Source organism: Athene noctua, chromosome 13, assembly GCF_965140245.1.
Source record: "Athene noctua chromosome 13, bAthNoc1.hap1.1, whole genome shotgun sequence".
NCBI lineage: Eukaryota > Metazoa > Chordata > Aves > Strigiformes > Strigidae > Athene > Athene noctua.
The window spans coordinates 2,165,480-2,187,479 of record NC_134049.1 but is presented as its reverse complement, the minus strand read 5'-3'; positions in this window follow the sequence as shown (position 1 = coordinate 2,187,479).

Here is a 22,000-nt window from a genome sequence, read left to right as displayed (position 1 = left end):
GAGCACTTCACATTCACAACCGTTTCCACATCAGCTGTTATAAGCTTGAATTTGAAGTCTGGCTGTATTTAATTGCTGAAGGAACAATAACCTATAGCCTGATCCAATACAGGTGACATTTGCCCTGTTCACTAGGGAGCATCTCTGTCGTGTTTGAAGGAACATTAGTGCAGTAGGCAGTTGCAATGGTTGCTTTGGAATAAATCTGCAGATAGTTATGTACACCCTGGTGCAGGAATGGAAAAAAAACCAAACACTACACACTGAATACAGAAAATAACACAAGCATCTGTGTCATTGTGAAGCCGGTGTGTCGGCAAACAGCTCAAGGTCTTAAATATGTAAGCATAAAAAACTGCTTTAAGATTTCAATTTTCATCTGAAAAGAGACTCCAAATAGTTTAGAGTGAATGTTTTCTTATGTTTTGTCTCAAATACAGATGGCATTCACCACAGCCCACTTTGATAACAAAACCACAACCCAATCTGGTTTTTCTTTTTCAAAATTTCAATACCTGCTTTCACATACAGGCATCCCCAAGCACTGCAGACATACTGGAGCAACAAGCCACATAATTTGTCTTAAAATGAGTTAAAAACAGCTGAAAGAATCCAGAGTACCACCTTCACTTTTGAAGTTAGGGAATACTTTTAGTTTTTAAAATTTATAGTAGGTTTACCACAGCCCTTGGTGATTTAGATTCTACATTTATTGAATTGATTGAAAAAGAGACCATTTCCTCAGTGGGGGCTGTATACACTTAAAATCATGGCAGACACTCCCCCAAGAGTCCACCTCGCAGGATAGTTTTTATTTGAGTAAGAATTTCATCATCCAATTCCATGTTTTAAACTGGAATTTTTTCTGTTTCAGGTGTGATCACGCCATTATTACAGAGCACACCTGAAAGCACATTAAAAGTACAGGGAGTAACTCCTACTGAATTCACTGGGCTTTGAAATATTTTTCTTCACGTTGATTTCAAATGGACCTGAAAAAGGACTTGTGTATCCTTATGAAATCAGAACTGTGGAAAAAATACTGTATTTCCCCTTATTATGATAAATAAACTCAAAGTGAAAACTGCATCATTTTTGCAGCCAATAGCTCAGACTGGATGATCAGCAGAGATTTACTTATTTGAAATTGAAGTCAACAATGAACATGCTTAGACGCCTCAAGTTCTATGTCCCAAACAAATACATGCAAAGAAGAAATGGAGATGAACTTTACTGTTCATCTTTTCATCAGTACAGTATTTTAATTTATCACAAGAGCTGCAGATTGTGATTATGAAGCAAAGTTCCTTGAGAACAAACTTGGTAGGGCCCTGCAGTGTGAGCGGGGCTTTTCTCCTTGTAGAATTCTCTCTTCTGGGAAATATTACTTGGATACCCGGCATCTACCCAGAAGCAGGGTGATCACTGGAGCCAACATCATACAAGGTACCAGGTCTGCCCATGCACCTAAATTTTTGCTTCTCTCAGTGTATTCTTGAGCAACCGCAGTTGTACACGATCTCTTAATTGGGCTGGTCCTTCTGGGGTTCAGACACCTCTTTGTATTCTAGACATGGCCTCCCTTGTCTCTTTACAATGGGATATCATTGTCAGAAACTACCAAATTAAAAAAAGAGACTACGTAATCACTGCTGTTCATGACTGAGCCTACTCTGAAAAATGAAGACAAAATATCTGTCTTACAGTAATATGATCATTAAAGAGGGAAAGAGGAATACTCATTGCTTAGTGCTTCGCATCATGCATGTTGAATTAACATAATTTACTGGAGATTATGACAGGGAGGACATAGTTCAGCCAGGGTGCAGAGCTCAAACAGCAGACACTATGAAGGAGAACTTTTCCTATTACATTGACTTTTCTGGGACAGAAAGTCTTTTGGAGAAATGAAGCGGTTCTGTTAGCAGCTAGGCACATTTCTCAAGACCCCAGAAAAGGTAGAGAAGCACAGTTTTAATTTTAACAAAGTAAAACCACCAAGACATCTCAAATTTCTTTATAATTCACCATTAGGACATTAAGCAAAAAATATTTTCAGCAAGGAGTTGTCAATTCATTGTAGGAACAGCACCTGTCAAACAGTAGACTCAAATACCCAGTACTCCCAGAATCAGAGAACCATATAAAAAAAGTATTTTAGCACACTAAGAAGTGAAAAATCATAAAAGTTAGCATTGTTGCCTTTTATAGAAATACTATGGAATGGTAAAGATTCAAGTGAAGTTAATATACTGGGCTGACAATCTGTTTTCTTTTTAAAAATAGGCTATTCAGGCTGTAAGAATAAACCCCAGAAACTATATTCTTTTGTGACAGAAGGATTATTATTGTTTCATCTTTATTTCTTTCTAGGAAGAGGCAATTCATCTACAGCCAAAATTAAAGTAGTGAGGAAAAGTGGTCTGTGTCTAAAGTAGTAAGCCAAGAAAGCCAAAGAGCAAACAGTAATCCTTACAATAGAAGTGAACTTTCACAGACTGTAGACATGAAAGCCTTCAGTGTCTTCAGTCAGACAAAACCCTAAAGACAAGTGGCTTTAACTCTATGGGGAAGCTGGAGAGCTCCAGGGAAGGAACCAGCTTTGTAGACTGACAGCAGAGCCCTGGGGAAGCATCACTCTTCTCAGACAAGAAACTGGACCTGAGGGAATCAGCAAGATTCCAAAGGCAGAAACTTCTGTAGGCAGCTAACAAAGTCGCCAAGCGTGTACACACGAGCACACAAACAAAATTCAGCCTGTAAAAACGACTCATTAGAAAACAGTACTAGTCAAAATCCTTGAAACAGGGTCTTAGATGCTTAAAAACTTTCCCTGGAATTCTCTTTCCTCTGTTTTCCTTGGAGGCATATTTTTCCTTATAAACAATTCATTCAAAACAACTTCCTCTAGTGTCTAAAATATTCTACCAAAATTTTCTCAGAATAAAGACCATTATAAATTGAATTGAAATGTTCCATGTCTTCCAATTATGGCATCCCTCTCCCGTTGCTCATTTCTATGCTTTGCTAGTATTCAATTAGACACAAAAATGTAAGGTTTATTTACCCATTTAAAAACTGTTCAGTAGTTATGCTTGCATAGCACTGTCTCCCCAGTGTCAGAGAAGAACTCAGAGGCAGACACTATCGGGGTTCACCAACCTCACTGGATCTGCTCCATGAATCTTTCTAGGGGGGTACAGTTTGGTTATTAAAAAAATATAATCAAGACTCATTTCAATGATTAAAAAGCAGGTTTCATTTAGATTGAACACAGATTAAGAAATTCTGTTTGTTAGCTAGTAATAGGTACACAGGCTCAAAATACAACCAGGTACATTCATGGAAGGAAAATATCTATTGAGATCTACAGAATAGAAAGAGTACCACATCAGCCTCTGAGCTACAAATCACAGCAGGATAGATTGATTTGGTGAAGAATCACCACACGTTTGCCCTCTTCTGATACTGTTTTTTAGGTATCTTCTTTTGGTTCCTCCCAGAGACCAGATAATAGACTCAGCATCATCTCAAGGCCATCTTGGTATGGCCATTCTTACATTTCACCAGGTCTCAATCCAAATTAAATACACAAGAAAACAGCATGTTCTTCATTTTGAAATTGCAAAGAGTAATTTATTCAGCTGTGCAAATTAATCACTTTTGCTGGTAAAGTACTAACAAGTTTTTTGGTATTATTGACATGACTACTATCTAAGGTGAATAATTGTGGAATTGGGCCATGTGCCAGCTGAGAAATTCTGTCACTTTTACTTCTACTGAGTATTATTTTACTTTACAAGTTGACCCGTAATGAGATTCTGATGGGGATAGATAGAAGCTTTTCAGCCAGCATAATTCAATGATGAAAAATGATGGGTATGAAATTACATTTCTTTCATATCATTCTCCTGCATCCCTGTAGCTTCTTTTTTTAAACTGTAGATAAGGATTATATTACAACTCAGGGTATTAACAAGCAGAAAAAAAATGACCATCTGTACAGTAAGACTTGTGGCACTCAGTAACACAGGAAGATTCCCCTCCAAGCTTTCCCCAAAATGCGTTCTCAAAGGCTGTTGTGTTCCATTGCCTGGAGTTTCACACAACTCCCTGCCCGAAGTCCCACTTGCCACACAGTGAAAACTCAGGAACTTTTCAGGGAAGAGCATGTGTTGGCTGTTGCCTGCTCTGCTTCAGGTCTGGTGGATCTTGATGTACCCTAGCAACTGGCACAGACCAGGATGAGCAATGTCAGATCAGCTCAGCACATGCTTCATGTTAGCAAGGAGCCATCTAAATAAGCACCCTGACATGACCCTTTCACTTGCTTTGCTAAGGCACAGCTCACTCAAAGGCCACCTACATATTTATTGTCAAGGTGGTTTAAAACTGGGGAAGGAGATGAATTTTCAGTCCTACCACGATGTTAAATAATGCAGAGGAGAAACGTGATTATCAGCAAGAGGCCAAATTCATTTTCTTCTAGCTGTTGTGAAGCTACAGAAGTTGGTTTTGAAATGAACTGAGGTGAAAATGCTTGGCAGGTAAGAAAATTTCATTTCCATAGATCTGAAAACCATAAATTCCATCCTCTTTCTCCTCGTATGAAAAGAGGAGATGCACCACAGACCATAGCTGTATGGAAATGACCCATCAGTTCACAGAAAGCCCCTGCCACAATTTGTGGCTTCTGCTTCTTTGTTGGAATTGTGACCTGGGCACACTTTTTCCTGGGCAATGTTTTCACTACTAAAAGCTGACTAGCATAAGGAGCCATATCTCTTTCTCCTTAAAAGTTACATACTAGAATACACAATAAAAACAAGTGCAAGAAATGAATGTAGCTGGTAAGAAGAAACAGGCATGATGCCAAGGAAACAGGTTTACTCAGGTATAGTTTTCTGGAAATGCAAATACAGGCAACAGGTGAATGAAGATGTGAGCATTTCCATCAATAATTGCACTAACAACAGCTACAACTGCCTGGTTGTCAACTAGGTCATTATTAGCTTTTTGTTTCAGAGGAAAGTGAGGTCTCCAGAAAAAAAAAAAAAACAAAACAAAAAAAAAAAAAAAAAAACCAAACAAAAAAAAACCCAAAAAATGGAGTATGACAGCAGTGTGGCCTTTTGTAGGAGGGGAAAAACAAAAGGAAGTTCTGAGGAGAAGACCAACTTTTTTTTGTTAAAGCACAGATAGGTCACCTTGGGTCCCTTGGTTATTTCAGGGTGGTTCCCATATTCTGTTCTTTTGCAAGAAGAAACATTTGTGCTGGCTTGCCTCATCGTCTCTTCATCCTCAGTTCTGCCAGAAGTTAGTTTTGTGCTCCAAGCTATTGACCACAGAGGAATAGGCTATCAGATTATGGATTTCTCTGAGCTTGTGTGGCCTCAAACAGGTTTAGAGAGTGCTGAAGCAAGACAGAGCTTAAGGCTGTTCCTAATTCTGCAGCTCAGGTCAAGATGAGAGGCAGCTTTAGGGGCATTTACAAACGTATGGCTCTGCAAGCAGCCACATGTGTGGGGATGCCCAGTTGAGGCCTCAAAGATCACACTCAGGACTGTCATTCTCCACCTGTGCTGGACACAGTTTCTGGCACAACAGTTGTCTGTTTTCTACTTCCTTTCAAAACTGAACAGCAGGATTTCCCTAAAACCTCATTCCTTTGAAAAACAAAGTCTGATTTTTTTTTTCAAATGCTAATATAAAACACATCATTCTGTCTCCAGTGAGTTGTGACCAATTTTCATTGTCTCCAGGAAAACATGAGTCACTTCTAAATATTTTTGCAAAGGAAAAGCTGATAGATTTCCTGACAGAGCAACTATTTTAAAATCTACCGGCTGATTTAACAAAGTCCTTCAAAGTGTTCAGTTAAAGTTTCTGTGGCTCAGTATTCAAAAAAATTTTAAAATAATAATTAAAAAAATCATACTACAAACACAATTCTGTAAGTGTTATTACACTTGCTAGCAACACCATTAGAGGATGCTCTTATGGTACTGGCACCAATGACCTAAAAGTACATTAGCTGTTAAGTTTGTCTTTGCTATTCTGCATAGCAGAGGAGTGCTAAAGATCCACCTAAGGAAGCATTTGTGTCTCTATTGCTCAGAAGCTCCGCAGAGTACCTACCTCAGTATCTCCAGGCTCTTTTTCAGCTATTAATGATTTCAGTAAAACATGAAAAAGTCTGCAAGAGCTCAAAGCTCTTGTGATTGATAGAAATTTTGTTAATGTACAAATTAACTATACATGTGGTTTTTAAATTCAATTTAAGCCTGAAAATCTAACCTTGGGGGTTTGAAATAATGGGACATTAACTTCACTGCCTTTTACAAACTACCATGAAACATAAGTAAATGACAAAGATGAATAAAATCAGTATGATAGATGTTTTATAGTTGGTATTTTTTTAAAATAATGTTATTGCCATTGAAAACCTAAGTGAAATGAATTTGGTCATTTCAGCTTAGTCCCTGGTGGACAATAGTCCACATTTCAAAAGCATCACACATAATTTGGCAAAATTGGCAGCTTCGGCTCAGATGTGGCTTAGGGCTGAGTAAGCATGCAATTCCCCTAGTGAGAGTGCCCCTTTCCTTCAGGGTTAAGGTCAATGGCTAGTCACTGTGGGGTAGAAAGGCTGATATTGTCTGCTTGTATTCATCTCAACTACAGACAACAGAATTTCAGCTGCTGGTGATGCACAGCCTTCCAGTGCCAGCAAATATATTACACTCTCCCCTTAAATATACATGCACCTTCACTCTCTTCTGCTCTCCCAGATAAAACACACACCTTCCCTTTCCAGGACAGACAGCCCTTCAGTCAGTTTTATAATCCTTGTCTTCCCCCTCCTCCATTTCCCATTCCACAGTCATATTTCACCTTATACTAGATTTAAAAGATTGCCCATTCTTGACCCAGAATACAGCTGGGCAATATACTAGTTTAATGGCAGGAAAACAGGGGCATCAATGGAAATTATAGAAAATCAAATTGAACAGATGTCAGGAAGCACATCAGGCATTGTAAATGTGAGGGATGCCCATCAGACAAGGTTATCGAGGTGAAAAAACGGAACACGTAAAAAAAGCAGGACAAGAACAAGAAAACCAGCCCTCCCCCCAGCTTCCAATGACATGCTTTAGGTGATGCATTGGGAAGGTTATTGTGTGCCACCCTTCAAAGCGACAACAAAATCTACTGGATTATGTGATTATAAAATAAGGCAAACAAGTGTTACAATAACACACTAATGTTACAAAAAATAGTTTCAAAAGACCCCTCAGTCTCATTAAAAATGAATTAAGATTTATGTCCAGCCCTGAAAGTATTAAGACACTTCAGATTTCACAGGAATTTTCCACTGATTGTAACCTACGGAAGGCCAGATATTTTTTGAAGGTATTCAGACATTTAACACAGTAGATTGTGCCCAGTGGGATTTTTAAAAGAGCCTAGACATGTAATTCCCATTAGTGACAGAGTTTTGAAGAGCCTGCTGTCACCTCAGAATTCTCGGCATTTAAATAACTTTACAGACCTGGTTCAGATTGGAGATTTTTCTGCCTTTATTGTTACATTTAAGGAAAATTGTACAATCAGTTTCAAGTACTAGCAGGACCCATGAATTTCTGCTTTCCTTCAGATCAGGCAGCTCCATTCACTGAAATGGTATCACACCAGGACACGTTTCGCTTTCCTTTACCTTGCTAAGTCAAATTTAACTAGAACACTAGTTGTTTCAGGCCTTGAGAAAGAACAAATAAGCCTTGCTCTATTTTTTGAGATAACAAGTGTCTCACTGAAAGTGGTGTTTAATTCACAAGGTAGCTTTTTTCCTAATGTTGCCAAATCACATACTGTTGTATCGAACTTTGCTAATCATTTTTACGCTTTTTTAAAAGATTATGCCATGCACATGAGAATATTTTGTTCAGTCTGAGTCAAGAACGGTATTAATACACATATATGACAAACAAATGACTTAAAAGTTGCTTTAACAAGAGAAAATATCTTGGCCAAGTAACTTTTAAAATATTCTTCTGTTTGTTCAGATATAACAAATAAAAATTGTAAGGTTTTCCTACTTTGTGCCGGCTATGAAAACCTGAACAAGCTGTTCCCTTAACAATGGTTCATAAGGGAATGGGAGAGCCAGCATGGCACCCTACACATGATGCACAGGGTGCCCAGCTGGAAGGCAGGCAGACACTCGGGACTGATGGCTCTGATGATCTGAGAGCACGCAGGGCCAGGGCATCCCTCTGCCCACACAGGTCAGGACTGTCTAAATAGATCAGAAAAATCTATTTTAGACTATAAATTTGTACATGGAATCCATGGCATACATTACCTGTTGCTTGCAATGAAGTTCAGGTACAACAGTTTGGAAGGGTCCTGTGGCATGGGGCACAGAATAAGACAAACTGAAAGAAAGAAAGATCACTTGTCTACATGTGCTTAAAAACACACAAGTCATACTTCTGCCTGTAAAGGTGTTGCCTATTCTCATCAGCCGCTCCAACAGTACTATTGCTGAAAAGGCATTTTAGTTTCTTCACATAGTGAGCAGCACTGTGTGCACCCTCCTTGTTTCCACTGCATATAGCCAGCTGCCTTTAACCACGACCCAACCAGTTTTAACCAAGCCAACAGCTCAACAAAATACATCCTTCACTAGTTTCAGATGTTTCAGAGTAATGAGGGGAAAAAAAGAATTAAAAGGAAAAATAACACAAGAAAACTTGGCCAACAGGCTCTAAACTCAACGGTTTCTACATTTTTTAAGTCAAAATGTTTTGAAATTACTAATAAAAGTTTTCCTTAGTTGAAGTTGAAAAGTCAGGTAGTGTGTAACTCAGACTGCAGGAGGAAGTGACGATGCAGAGAATATCAGGGCTTAAGTGCACTAAGTTAGCCCAGCACACTTCCCTTTCTACCTGCTTACGGCCCAAACTAGCTTCTTGTTAGAAATGAGACTTGCCAAAGCCAGAATGTCTGATGGATCTCACCTCAGAGACCAGCAGGAGGAAAAGGGTTCTCACAAACCAAACTTTTTCTCCCTATCAGGCTCAAAATCTGCAAAAATATCTGTTTGCTACCACTAGATTGAATGCTGCTATGAAACCACCTTGCCCATTATTTATTAATTCCAACTCTTAATTGCTTGGACCAAGCCAGGCCAGCTCATCTTTAATTGGAATAAAGAGTTAATCTTTTATACAAAGGACCCAGCTGAGTCTTTGTATGTGTTTGAATGTGTAAAGGGCTTTTGGCAGTTTAGAGTGTGTGTGGTGTTAGCAGGATTTAGCTCATTAGCAAACCACAGAGGCTCTGCTGACACTGTACTCTGAGTAAAATACATGGGGCCAACCTACACCCTGTGGACATGTACAGCATAACTACATAATAAACAGGCATTTATTAATAATTTTATCTGTCACACATGCAGAAGGAGAGGGTGAGAAGTCAAAAGCTGTCATATGTTGCAACTAAAGAGGCATAATTAAAATGATAAGTGTCATGTGATTATAACCCTTGAAGAATTAATCTAGCATGAAACAACAATGGTATAAATACAACAGCATATGTTCCAAAAATTAATTTCACATAATAGGCAGCTGATGTAAGCACTTAGACCCAATTATGTATGGTCATACAATAGCAGCTGATGCATGGAAAATCCCTTCTACAGTGTACACCAGAATAATCCCATTATAAATGAATGAATAGAAAGACTCCTTTAAAATCTTTGCACTAGTATGTATTTACAGACAAATTAGAATTTATGGAAATATTATGTAGCTTTTAGTTCTCCACTAATTTGTTTTCAAGGTTTAACTTTTCCAACCAGATATTGCTTCCTTGGTATCTCAGACCATTGGCTATTCCGCAGAAGCAGGATTTGCTGTGACAGCAATAACAACCTACAGATTTGTTTAATCTAATTTTTAAATAGTTAAGCTAATTATTTCATTTCATATTTCTACTTTAACTAGGACTTGATTTCTACTATTGTTCTATTTGATTCTTCCTCTGAAGTTAAGTGAAACAGCATATTGCATACTGAAGAGATCAGAATTGAAGAGGTCTATCCTATATCATTCATTGGTTGCTAATCTTGAATACGTTGGCTTTGCTTACATTAACATTCATTTTAATACTTAGATCAATATTTTTCTCATAGTGAAAGCGTGAATAGATTTTACATAAATGAAGTATGTTGGTGTTTCAATTTACACTGATCATGTGTGCCTGAGCTTTGCTCTGTTTGTCTATTGACCTCAGCTCTGGTTGCGTGCAATGCAATGTCACATCCCAAGTTTCAGCCTGAGAGCACAATGTGCATCCAAAATTTTAAACCTGGAAGCACTGATAAGAATTCAGATGCACAGAGATTACCTCTTGACAATGACAGAAATAAACATATTCTAGAGAGAAACTGTATTTATTGATTAAGTTTTGGCCCTGAAATCACTTTGGATGCTTGTAAGGTCAATCAGAATGACCTACCATATGTTTCAATAGCCTTCCGTTCCCCTTCAAATTATGCAACTTTCAGTTACGAAGCTATGAACATCTACTGCTACCACTGACCAATGGCACTCCGTATGTTTCTGTTTAGAAAAGCTCAAAGCAAAATTTTATTCATTGCATCTCTAGAGTCAATATACTAAACAAGAGGAAACACAACGGATGTGTTATAACACTGTGACAAGAAAACAATGTTACCTACTCCCCAGAATTAATGTTGGACTGTAAAACAACAATATTCTGGGTGCCATGCTAGGCAAAACAAATTTAAAGGTAGAAGCAGACAGAATTATCTATTTAGCTGATCACATTAAAGTATATCTTAGAAAAAACACTTAATGGACAAAGTCTCCAGCAGAGAGAGAAAAACACACGATGTGTGTCCAAAAATTCACTTGCAATGTACTTTAATGGCTCTTTTTACTTGGGTGTGTTTATTCTTTCAGTGTACAGAAGAATGAGAAGGAATGCATACAGCTCATTAAACTGATTACTAATACAGTTCTTACGGACTAAAGACACATCCGGACTTTAAATAGAAACAGCAAGATGTGGCTAAGATTTTAAGAGCAAGCAATATTTGTTTAGCAGACAACCTATATTACGGCAGTAGTTAGCCAATGACAGAATTAGAAATCCTTTTTGGGAAAGTAAATAAAGTGTTCTCTGGAGAACACAATGTTTTCTCATCATCTAATGAACTCCCACATGGAGGCTGCAGGCAGGACCCAGGTGTGCTCTCACCTGTTCCCTCGGTAGAGCCAACCCTGAAAGGGTCACCAGGAGGAAGCCATAGCCCCTGCACTCCGGGGTGCGCTGCACCACAGGGGACCGTCTTGCTTAGGGACTGGTGGATTGAGTGTGAAATCAGCAAAATTAAACAAAACACCGAAGTATTATGGCTTTTTTCTCAAAACATGGTATATTTCCTATCAGTCAGAAGAGGAACAAAACATTTTAGGGAGGAATAAAAACACTTGAAAGAAAAAGAAATTAGAGAAGGCCAAATGCTAATTGCTTACTTCACACAGGAAAGGAGCACTTCTGTTTAAAGTTAATGCTTTACCCAGATTTTGAAATTTTGAAATTTCACTTGACATGTAACAGTTTACAAATGGCTGGAGTTACATTAAGGTTCTGAAAACACTGACATAGGCAAATAACAAAGTACTGAAGTGACTACTAGTTACAAAACCAACCTCGCTTCCCAAAGGTAGCCGTTAGCACTACATTCTCTCAGGAAAACACCCTACAAATGCCACCCAGTCCACTATAGAGGTGTTCCAACATTCCGCTTCTGGCAAACTGTGTGTCACTTCAAGGCAAGCCGCCACACCTAAGGTCTACACATCAGGACAGGATTATCACAGAAGTGGCCCTTTAAGACTTCCTTTCTCTGCGGAGCAGGCTAGACCACCCCACTCCGTTCAGCAGCAGGGCTGGGCTCCACAGCCTCATGAAACACAAGATGAGCCACTGGATTTCTCAAATGTGTGCCAACTGGATTGGCCCCTTGGGGACCCATTCTGCCAGGAAGGGATTATTGGACTTTGTTAATGTTCCTTCTACTCCAGGAACTGCCTTTAAGAGCAAACATCTAGAAGGGCTCTTGAATCAACACAGCCTGTGGTCCATGAATTTGTCTTTACACAGAATAGGATATTCCCATGAGAGATGAGAAAATTCACCCAGGGATCCATCTGAAGTCCTCCAACTTCCAGCTAATTTTAGTTCAGTAGACTCATTCATTACCAAAGGGCAAAGGGAGTTGTTCCTATTCCACCCTGCCCTACTCAGGATTTAACGTATGCAACCATGGCACACTGGATGCTTGTGCATGATGCATAGAAGTGACCTGGATTTTGGTTTGATCATTTAGTGCTTCAGCTACAAAGTTAAGGAGAAACAGCACATAGGTTTTCCTGAATGAAATCTTATCTTTATCAAAGAAGGCCACACATTTGGGCCTGGAAGTAGGAACAGCTGTAACTAAGCGAATGTTATTAAGAAAGGAAATAATGAATTGGGAAGTATTTGAAGTTCTGACCTTTCACCCCTAGCACTATGATTCAGCTAACCCTGAAGACCTGACTATGATCTATCAATGATTTCTGGTTTAGATCCCCAATAGTTAATTCATTTCACGCTGGGAGAAGTTGCTTGATATGGTTTAAAAGGTAGGCTATTAGTAATGGCACATTACCTATTTGTGCAAAATCATGCACACAAGCTTGCCTTAAGTACTGAATAAAACAGTAATATATACACATATTACAAGATACTGGAAGCACTAAATTTGAAGAACAGATTTGAATTTTGAGAACAGGAGTTATGCTAAATTATTTTTCTCTCAGTAGAAAAGTCTTGAGTGAATGAGTAACAGTATTACCCGACTTCATGCCATTAAAATTAAAATATCTGATGAATTTACAAGTACTGGACACTTCAAAGGCCATTTTATTATATCTTTCAAAAATATTGCTCTATTAGAGATGCATTCCATCAGTTAGAAGGGTGACATTACATAGTATTAATGAAATATAGCAGACACCTGAGGATGTACATATCTAATTTTAAATGAAATAATTTTTTATGTTTTCATGGATAATAAAGAACATTCCCCCTGAGTGAGGAAAAAATGCTAAGGAGCCAGAGGTTATGGGAGGATCATTCAGTGATTATAAAATCCTGGCAGCACCAAAGTGATACTAAGTAATACATGGTCCCCTCTTTCTTAATAATTGTAGAAAGGCTACACACCAGAGCTTTATTCATGCAGTTCACTCAATCTCCATTTAAATCACACAGATTTCTTTCCCTTGCTTTTCCTCCAATTTTGCTATCAACAAAACACTTAAATTTTTCTTTGGCCATACCATACAAAATTCACAAAGCATCTAAATACAGTAGCCAAGATGAAGGGATAATGTTTTCCCAGCAGTTTCCCCCCTTTTAACTGTTGTTTGAGAACAATCCTGAGATAAAAAGAAAAGGTTATTACACTCGGACAACCTTAATTCTTCAGGGAAAGATGCACAGTTTAATAACAGCAGCCAGCCATCTGCTGCTCCTGAGGTCTGCATGCAGATGGAGCAGCCTTGCAATTGTGCCAGCTCAGAGGCAGAAGATATCCCTTCTAGGGCTGTGAAAAAACCCTGCCAGGACATAATCCCTTCTCACCAGCAGTGTGGGCTCGAGAAGCAGTGGGACCCGCGGTGCCACTGCTGTGAACCCCCAGCCTTCACTTCACCAGCGTGGCTGCATCCAGGCTGTAATCTCACATTTTAGAAGACAGAGTAAATTATACTTTCTTTTGAATGCCGTGAGTTTAAAGATAAATTAACAGATTAAAGGTTCTTATTACATGCTTAAATTTACCAAGTGTCCACATGGCTGAATGCATGGCACATAGTACAACAGCTGGCAATGGAGCGTTATAGGAGACACATGTACCTGTTTTCCTACAATTTTATGGGTCACTGCTAGGAAAGGTGGTAGCAGCGGGAAGCCCAAACATGATGTACAGGCACAGATCTTGGCCAAGGGTCCAGGAATAGACAAGTTAACACTGGGGAGACATGGACATATTAGGGATAGTCCAACAAAGGGCCACAAAGATGACAGAGGGTTAGAGCATCTCTTCTACAAGGAAAGGCTGAGAGAGCTGGATTGTTTAGCATGGAGAAGAGAAGGCTCAGGGGGGATCTTATCAATGTACTAAATATCTGAAGGGAGGGTGCAAACAGGACTGAGCCAGACTCTTTCCAGCAGTGCCCAGTGACAGGACAAGAGGCAATGGCACAAACAGAAACACAGGAGGTTTTGTCTGAACATGCAGAAATACTTTTTTACCCCGAGGGTGACCAAGCACTGGTGCAGATTGCCCAGGGGGTTTATGGAGTCTCCATTCCTGGAGATATTCAAAAGCCATCTGGATGTTGTCCTGAACAACTGGCTCTAGGTGGCCCTGCTTAAGCAGATGACCTCCAGAAGTCCCTACCAACCTCAACCATTCTGTGGTTATAAGAGTAATATATCAAATTGTCAAGTTTTAAGTTTATATACATTAGGAATTCAGTTCTCAGGAACTGAATCTTGCATACTGGATGCCAGATTTAGAAAGTGCCTATCCAAGGGGGCACTGCAAGCTTACCCACACAACCTCCCAGAGCTTTTTGATACCAACATTTCCAACCTGAGTACACACAGCAAACAGATCATACATACCCTGTAGGCTATATGTAGAAAAAGCTTTAATTGTAGTTTTCCTGAAAGCTCTCAGCTGAAGTCAGTATATGTTTCTGAGAACATAAGAGCTAAGGGTCACAGCCTTGTTCTATTTCCCCTACCCATAGATTTCCCACAGACATACTGGAAATTTTTTTTTTTTGCCAGGTTTATACATACTGTGAACTCTGCCAGTGCATCAGGTGAAATGACCAGTGTGGTGTGGGAAAGTGGAGCTAGGCCTATCTCTTTGCTCATGGAGCTGTCACAGCAGCTGTTTTTCACCAGCAACACCACTATTAAGGATGGTAAGGAACTAAGAAGAAATTTTCAGTTTTCTTTTATGTATTATCCTGTGTACTGTATCATTCAAAGACAAAGAAATCTAGGAACATCAAGTTTCTGTGGACAATGAAAGAAGAATCTAAGTTATTCTCCTCTAAGTTTTTCTACTAGCTAACATCCAATAAAGATTGCCATAACAATGCAGAATTTGGGACAGAATGAACTGAGGTAACAGTAAGAATCTGTGATACTTAAACTTGTGTTTTCCCAAGGTTCGCTCTAACCCTTACAAGTGTTTTGAAAAGAGGATTTGGAACATGCCGCTGTATTCTTATTTGCTGTTTGAAACTAAAAGACATAAGAAAATCTCCCTTTTTGAAACATGGATGCCAACACAAAACATCACATTGCAACAGATTAAAAACCAATTGCTGCATACAACATCATGCAAAAAGATTTAATTTTGAATACCGGGTCAGAAATTGTGAGCCTAGCCACTTATAGAATAACGAGCACAAGGTTCTGGGAGTAATAGACACTAGTGGAAGAGCTGCAATTAAGTGCTTCCCTAAACCCATTACAAAGCACTGGAACAGTGTCTTCCTGTAGGTTTGGGAAAGGATGAAATAAAACCTCTCCACTTTGTGCAGTTGCTCTGCTATAAAGTGCTGATGATTACCATTGCCTCCTGTAGACTGGAGCGATATGAACTTCATCTGACATTCTGAGCTAGTTTTCTAAGTCAATATTATCATTGAACGGGACCCATTGATCAACCAAGTGAAGCAGTAAAAAATGGATTCCAGCTTGAGGAAAAATTCACTTGGGAAGCTACAAGCCTGGCTTGACCTGGCTTGGCAATGCTGAATTCTTTGCACTTTGACTGGGTTATAACTGCAGCTTGCACAGCCAAATAAACTCGAGGCAATTACAGCCTGGATTTAGCAGCATGCTGCGGTTAAAATAGCTTCCTGACCAAAATTTCAGCTAGTGAGGTCAGTTGACAAAGCTTGACCCGGCTTGCTTGAGTAGACTGAGCCAATGACATGGTTTGATATTGTTATGTGGTCAAACAAAACCCCTTCTTAATTACAGCCTTACCAGGAGCTTGACTTTCTAATGAGAATTTGGTTGTAACATTATTGCTTCCCTAACCTCTCTTGCCTTTTGGTTTTTCCCATGTTAATGGAGAATAATAATAGACAAGAAGGAAGGAGGGGAAAGGGTGTGAAGAAAAGGGCGGGACTACATCCCAGCTGGTCCAGCAGAGCTCGCAGTGGTAGAAGTACCTTCTAAAACAAGAGCTGCTCTTTGTAATAACTGTCTAGATCTGCCTCGCAGACAACACTGTAAAGCTTTTTATCATACCTTTATGGTACACAGATGGCTTGTTCCTTCAAGCAGCAGGGAAAAAGGTCTATAATAAATCATCACACAGGGCTCCTTTAAGGTGAGTATGTGATAAGTATGGTGAACGAAGGCTGAATTCTGGATAATGGTAGCAAGCCAGGAAACAAATAATAGTTACGTAGCTCAATTTATTGCATACCTTGCTGTAACCGAAAGCACACTATAATATTTCATTAGGAACATGAATATTTTTTTATTGTTTTCCTGCTGCAACTAACTTTGCAAATGGCTACTAATGACCAAGAGCTGTTCTCGGGTGAAGCTATTTATTCATATCCCACTGAAAAGCACTGTAGGACATTTATTATCAGGGAATTACATAGGCTTTTCTAAACCTCCTATAATTCTATCCCTAACTAAAGAGACCCCAAAGCATTCTATTTTCATCTTCCATTTGACTTCACTGTTCAGCAGAGGTAGATTTCAAGCATTATCAATACTGTAGGTAACTAGCTCTAACGAATCACAACCAAACCCCCTATTTTTATGCAACAGACAATGGACTAGAGTTTCTTTCCATTTTGTATATATTGCTGTATAGTCTTCATTACCATAGCATCTAGCCAGTTTCCATTAACACATTAAGTGACACTACTAAGTGTCACATGCAGTTGGCTCCTCTGAGCATCTCCCAGAAGAAAATTGTATATTTAACATGTGTATGCAACATGATTTTTCCTTTGTTCATTTTTGCCTCTTCCAAGAGGGTAACAACTTTCTATTTATCCTGCAGTCCAAAATATTCACAGTAAAGTGCTTTATCAAAATTACATCACATTAAAATCTTAGCTTTGGAAACACACAGATAATTCAACCACATTTTCCAATCTCACCCATTGTCTTCAAGAAATTCCCCCCAAATTTAACTGGCTCCTCAGAGTCAGCTGAGGTGTCCTAGATTCATCTTTAGATGTTTCTCATACTGCAGTAATTGTAGTAAGAATCTCTACAGGGAGGAGAGTCCATTATTCACATCTACAGGCTATTTAAACATTGCCAACATTAGATAAATGACAGTGTGTGCTCGCTGTTGTACAAGAGCCTCAACCCTATGTAAGGGGCCCGAGTCCCACTGTCTGATTTGGCTTCAAGTCAAAGCACCGCCGCACTCACTCCATCCAGAAAAATATTTAAAACACACATTTCAATTTTGGGCACTTTATTCAAATCTGAAGGCAACTAGTGACAGAAACACCCTAGAAGATTGATATGGTTTGAAGCATGTTATGTATGGCTTTGCTGTTCAACTTGCAAGTAATTTGTAAAGCGGGTCTGTCCTGACTATGAAACATTGTATCGGTGTGATTGGAATCAATAGTTCCTGCACTGTCATTTGTCACATATTTACAAGCCTGAAAAATAGTTCATTTTGTCCTGATCCTATAACTCAAAAGATTGAATCAGAACCCTGGAGGGATCTTCGAGTGCGACACATTCATTACTGGTCACTAGTCTTTGGTGACGCTATGATCACCACACCAAGAAGAGAACATGACTTCAAATTAAAACAGGGGTGCTTCCATATGTGTTTTCTGCTCAAATATATTTAAAACCTGTTGGCAAGTTGTATCTGTACTGATTTATTGTAGTTAACTTAAAAGAAAAAGCTTATTTACACTGTAATTTTCTTTTCGGTTTTAACTGCCCTTTTTAGAAGAGCTTTCAGAATTTTTGCCCCAGCTTTTTATCACATTCCAACAACCACAACAGTTTTAAGGAATAAACCTGAGCCACAGAATAGTCAAACTCATTTACGTTTTCTCTTGAAACTTCCCTTCCTCCCTTCAGATCAATTTTTGTGGGAAAAGTTTAGTTTAAGCCCTTCTTTCTTGAAGGATTTTCCCTGCAAACTGTACATTTCCTAATGCAGTACTATGAAAGCATGGCCCAGCAGCCAAACTTCCCCTTGTGTCTCCAAGACCAAAAATCATTTATAGCCTTAAAGCAGACTTGTCCAAGTTAGCAGTTCATTGCCATGAGGTAACACTCACTTTCCCATAGGAACAACCTTAGATTCACTTTCAGAGACCATCTCCATGCTCTATGAACTGCCAGGATCTCTACACTGTAACTCTGAACAGCAGGCAAAGACATTCTGCATCACCTCTAGATTAAAAAGTGAAGTCTGGTACCCTCTGGAATGTCTTGTCCTCATGCCGTTCAGTCTGGAAGCCACCCCCTGCCCTCCTCTAGCCCCCAGAACAGGAGGCATCAGTAAGTGCTGCCCCATATGGATGGAAACAGTTTCCCACAAGCTCCCACATGTATCCAGCTAAACCAGCATCCAGCACAGAGGAAGCAGGACTCTTTCCCCCAGACCTCTCTCACACCTCATATTTGGCAAAATATTGCTTATTTGGCAAAAAAAGCCCTTAGCATGGTCAATAATATGAATACCAAGGTTATCAAAGTATGAAAGGCAATACTGAGAGCCTGTGCTCAATCACTGGATATACATATGGTCTGCATATGCACATATGGCCTAGGCTGAAAACCCTTCACTGTTATGTAGTTTTCTGGTAAACCACATTTTCTGATAAAATGGTAATTACTTTTAAAATATTCAATGATATTTAGTAACTTGAATATAATGCAGCAAGCCAAAGCATCACCTATACCTAGGCAAAACAGAGCACCAGGTCTCTGATCACATCTAAAATAAGAGTCTTTTTGTATGAACAAAGAATACAGTCACAATTTCAGCAAAGTTCCTTTGTAACCATTATCTCTGCAAATTAACAAAAGCATCAGAGTCACTTTTCAGGGTATGTAGCTTCAGACTGTATGAGAATCTCAGTTCCAGTAATTCTCTGCCTCAGCTAATGTGTCACACAACTGTCAAGAGAGGTAATACCTGAAGAAGCTGCATTAACAGAACCAAAAATACAATTTTGGGAGGAAAAAAAAAGGAAGTGTTACTTCACTTCTGACTCATGACTGACAGTCTACAAAAATGAAGCAACATTTCCAATGGTGTCTCAGGAGAAAAAACCCTCTGATCAGCACTGTGAGCTAGGACTCCCTGACAGTCATTGCTGAGGCCCTGCTCAAGTTATGTTACACCAGGGGAGAAACCAGCCCGTTATTTCTCAGGCGATCACTGTTAGAACACATTGATACCTGTAGTACTTTTTAACCATTGCCTTAAAAAGGGTTGTGGATTCTGTTGTAACAATCTAGTTTTTGATTTTTATTTGTTGTAATCAAGGGGTACATAAGGCTGTATAACATTTTTTACAGCCTGCTATATGCCTGTAGTAGTATTTTGAGTGCAAAAAGGAGAAAGCAAACAGAAGTTTCCACATGAAAGCTCAGCAAAGAGGACAACACTCCTGACCACCCACACAAGTTTCATTCACTTTGCATTTTCATAGCCATAAAAAGACTCTTCAGGGATTGGGGGTGGGTGCACTGAGCAAAAGTAAAGAAATCAGAAGAAACAAGCTCACGACTAGACAAAGGGTGGAAAGAAGCCAGTGCAACCCTTGGGCCCTTATCAAGTAGGGCAGACTACCCAGCCTTGGAAAGCAAGCATCAGGAAAACTGGGTTTGCCATTTTACTCCCCTTTCCCAGCTGTGAGGATAGGGGAGGGTGCACCTCCCCATCTCCTCCTACCTCAGCATCTCACCCTGCCTTGGCATTGTTTATTCTCTCACCAAAATATCCCTCTCCATCAGATCTCAATATTTTCCATACAACAGCCCAGAATTTACTGTGTTCCCAGCCCTGACACAGGACTGCCCACTTTCCCTGTTCTCAACCACATTGTCAGACCAATGCCAGCACTCCACCAGCACCAACTCTTGCCAACTGCCCTCAACAACAGTTACCAGCTCACTACTAGCAGCTGCCTCTTTCTTACCTTTACAGTCTTCATCTCCAGGCTTGGTGGGTAGTTGATGAAATTCCTCTTGCCACTTACCTTATCTCTCTCCTTTATTTCAGGCATTTTATCTCCAAGCACATGTGCTTGCCCATCTCCCTCCCCATAAACCTTCAGAAATTCCTTTTTTCCCCTCACAGTCCCTTTATTTTTTGTCAAATTTCAAACAAGCTCCTCTTAGCAGCCCCCCTTTCCCCCACCCCCTACCCTGAGGCCATCTGTATGGTTGAGCTTTCTCCCTTTGCTTTCTCCAGAAGTGATGGAGAAGGTCCCAGAAAAAGGTGGGATGACCATTACCAATTATTAGTTTTAAGAGTTCTCAGATGCTTCTAGTTCAATAGGTAAAAATGCCATTTTCAAACACAGAAATCCTTATATTTCCTTTAGTTCTGTAAAACTCCTGCCATGCTTTTACATTTTACACTGAAAACACTGATTTCTTCAAAAACATTATGTCCACATTGTAAATCCTGTTTATTACAGCTAGGGTAAGAATGGAGTGCTAGCACAGGGTCTATCTGTTATTTAGAAACCAGGTGACGCAGGTTTCCCTTTCAAGTCTGACATTATACAGTCTCAGACAGCCAGGTAATACCTTGCAGGCCACAGAGTTCTTCTAAGTACCATGCAACCAGCAGCAGGCATATAATGAACAAATGCAGAGCTAATAGGTCACAGGGAGAGAAGAGGATCTGCTGTGGATGAAGGGCATCTAGAGTTTGTCAAAGTTAATTTTATCCTTTCAGCAGTATTCAGGGCCCAAAACTGAACCAAGCAGTCCTTGCTCTGCCTGTTTCCATGCCCCCTCAAACCACATTTGTGGGTATCCTTCTTGCATTGCTTGTCATTTGTCAGAAACATTAATAGGGTTTAGAGCCTGTAAGCATTTCTTAATCACACTCCTGTTAATCCACACACTTCCTAATTCTTCATCTGTTATCCTTAAACATCTGACACAGTTTAAGTAAATCTTGTAAAACCAGATGCAAAACAGTTAATATCTCTGCTGTTTAATATCTTAACCTTTAATCTGTACTATAGCATCAACCTTTAAGAAGATCAGGATTTTTTAATGTTTGTCTCCTGACTTCACAGCAAACAAGAACTCTAGCAACAGGTGAAATGACTTAGTTTAATTATACCCTCTTGCTTCTGAATTTCCTAGCTTTTGCTTTTTGTAAACATCCAAGAAAACAAAAGGAAGAAACCAAAGCAAGAATGGTACCAGAGGTAGTTATGTGGTCACAAAGTCCTGCCCCTTGTATTTCCACCATGCTCCCTGTATTCTTAAATATTTTCTGTCATTGGTTGCCTCACTGCTTATAGCTTTTCATCATGGAGTTGCATACTCTTTCAGTCCAGGAGGATTCTATTGTATGAACCAAGGCAGAGGTGAACACCCACAGCACCCAAAAGGTCTCTTACCTGTGTCTCAGCCACTCTCCGCAGGCAGCCCCGCAGGTACACACGCCACTCCGCCGTTCAAGTGTCCTCATGCAGCCTGCCATATAAAGGCATAAGATGCCTATTATCTGTCCTCTTTTGTCAGTGCAGCTCCTTGAAGTATTTCTTTTTCTGTCCTGGAGTCATTATGGCCACTATTGCAAGCTCATAAGTTACCCAGAGAGAGCTCTGTCCGCAGGCCCAAG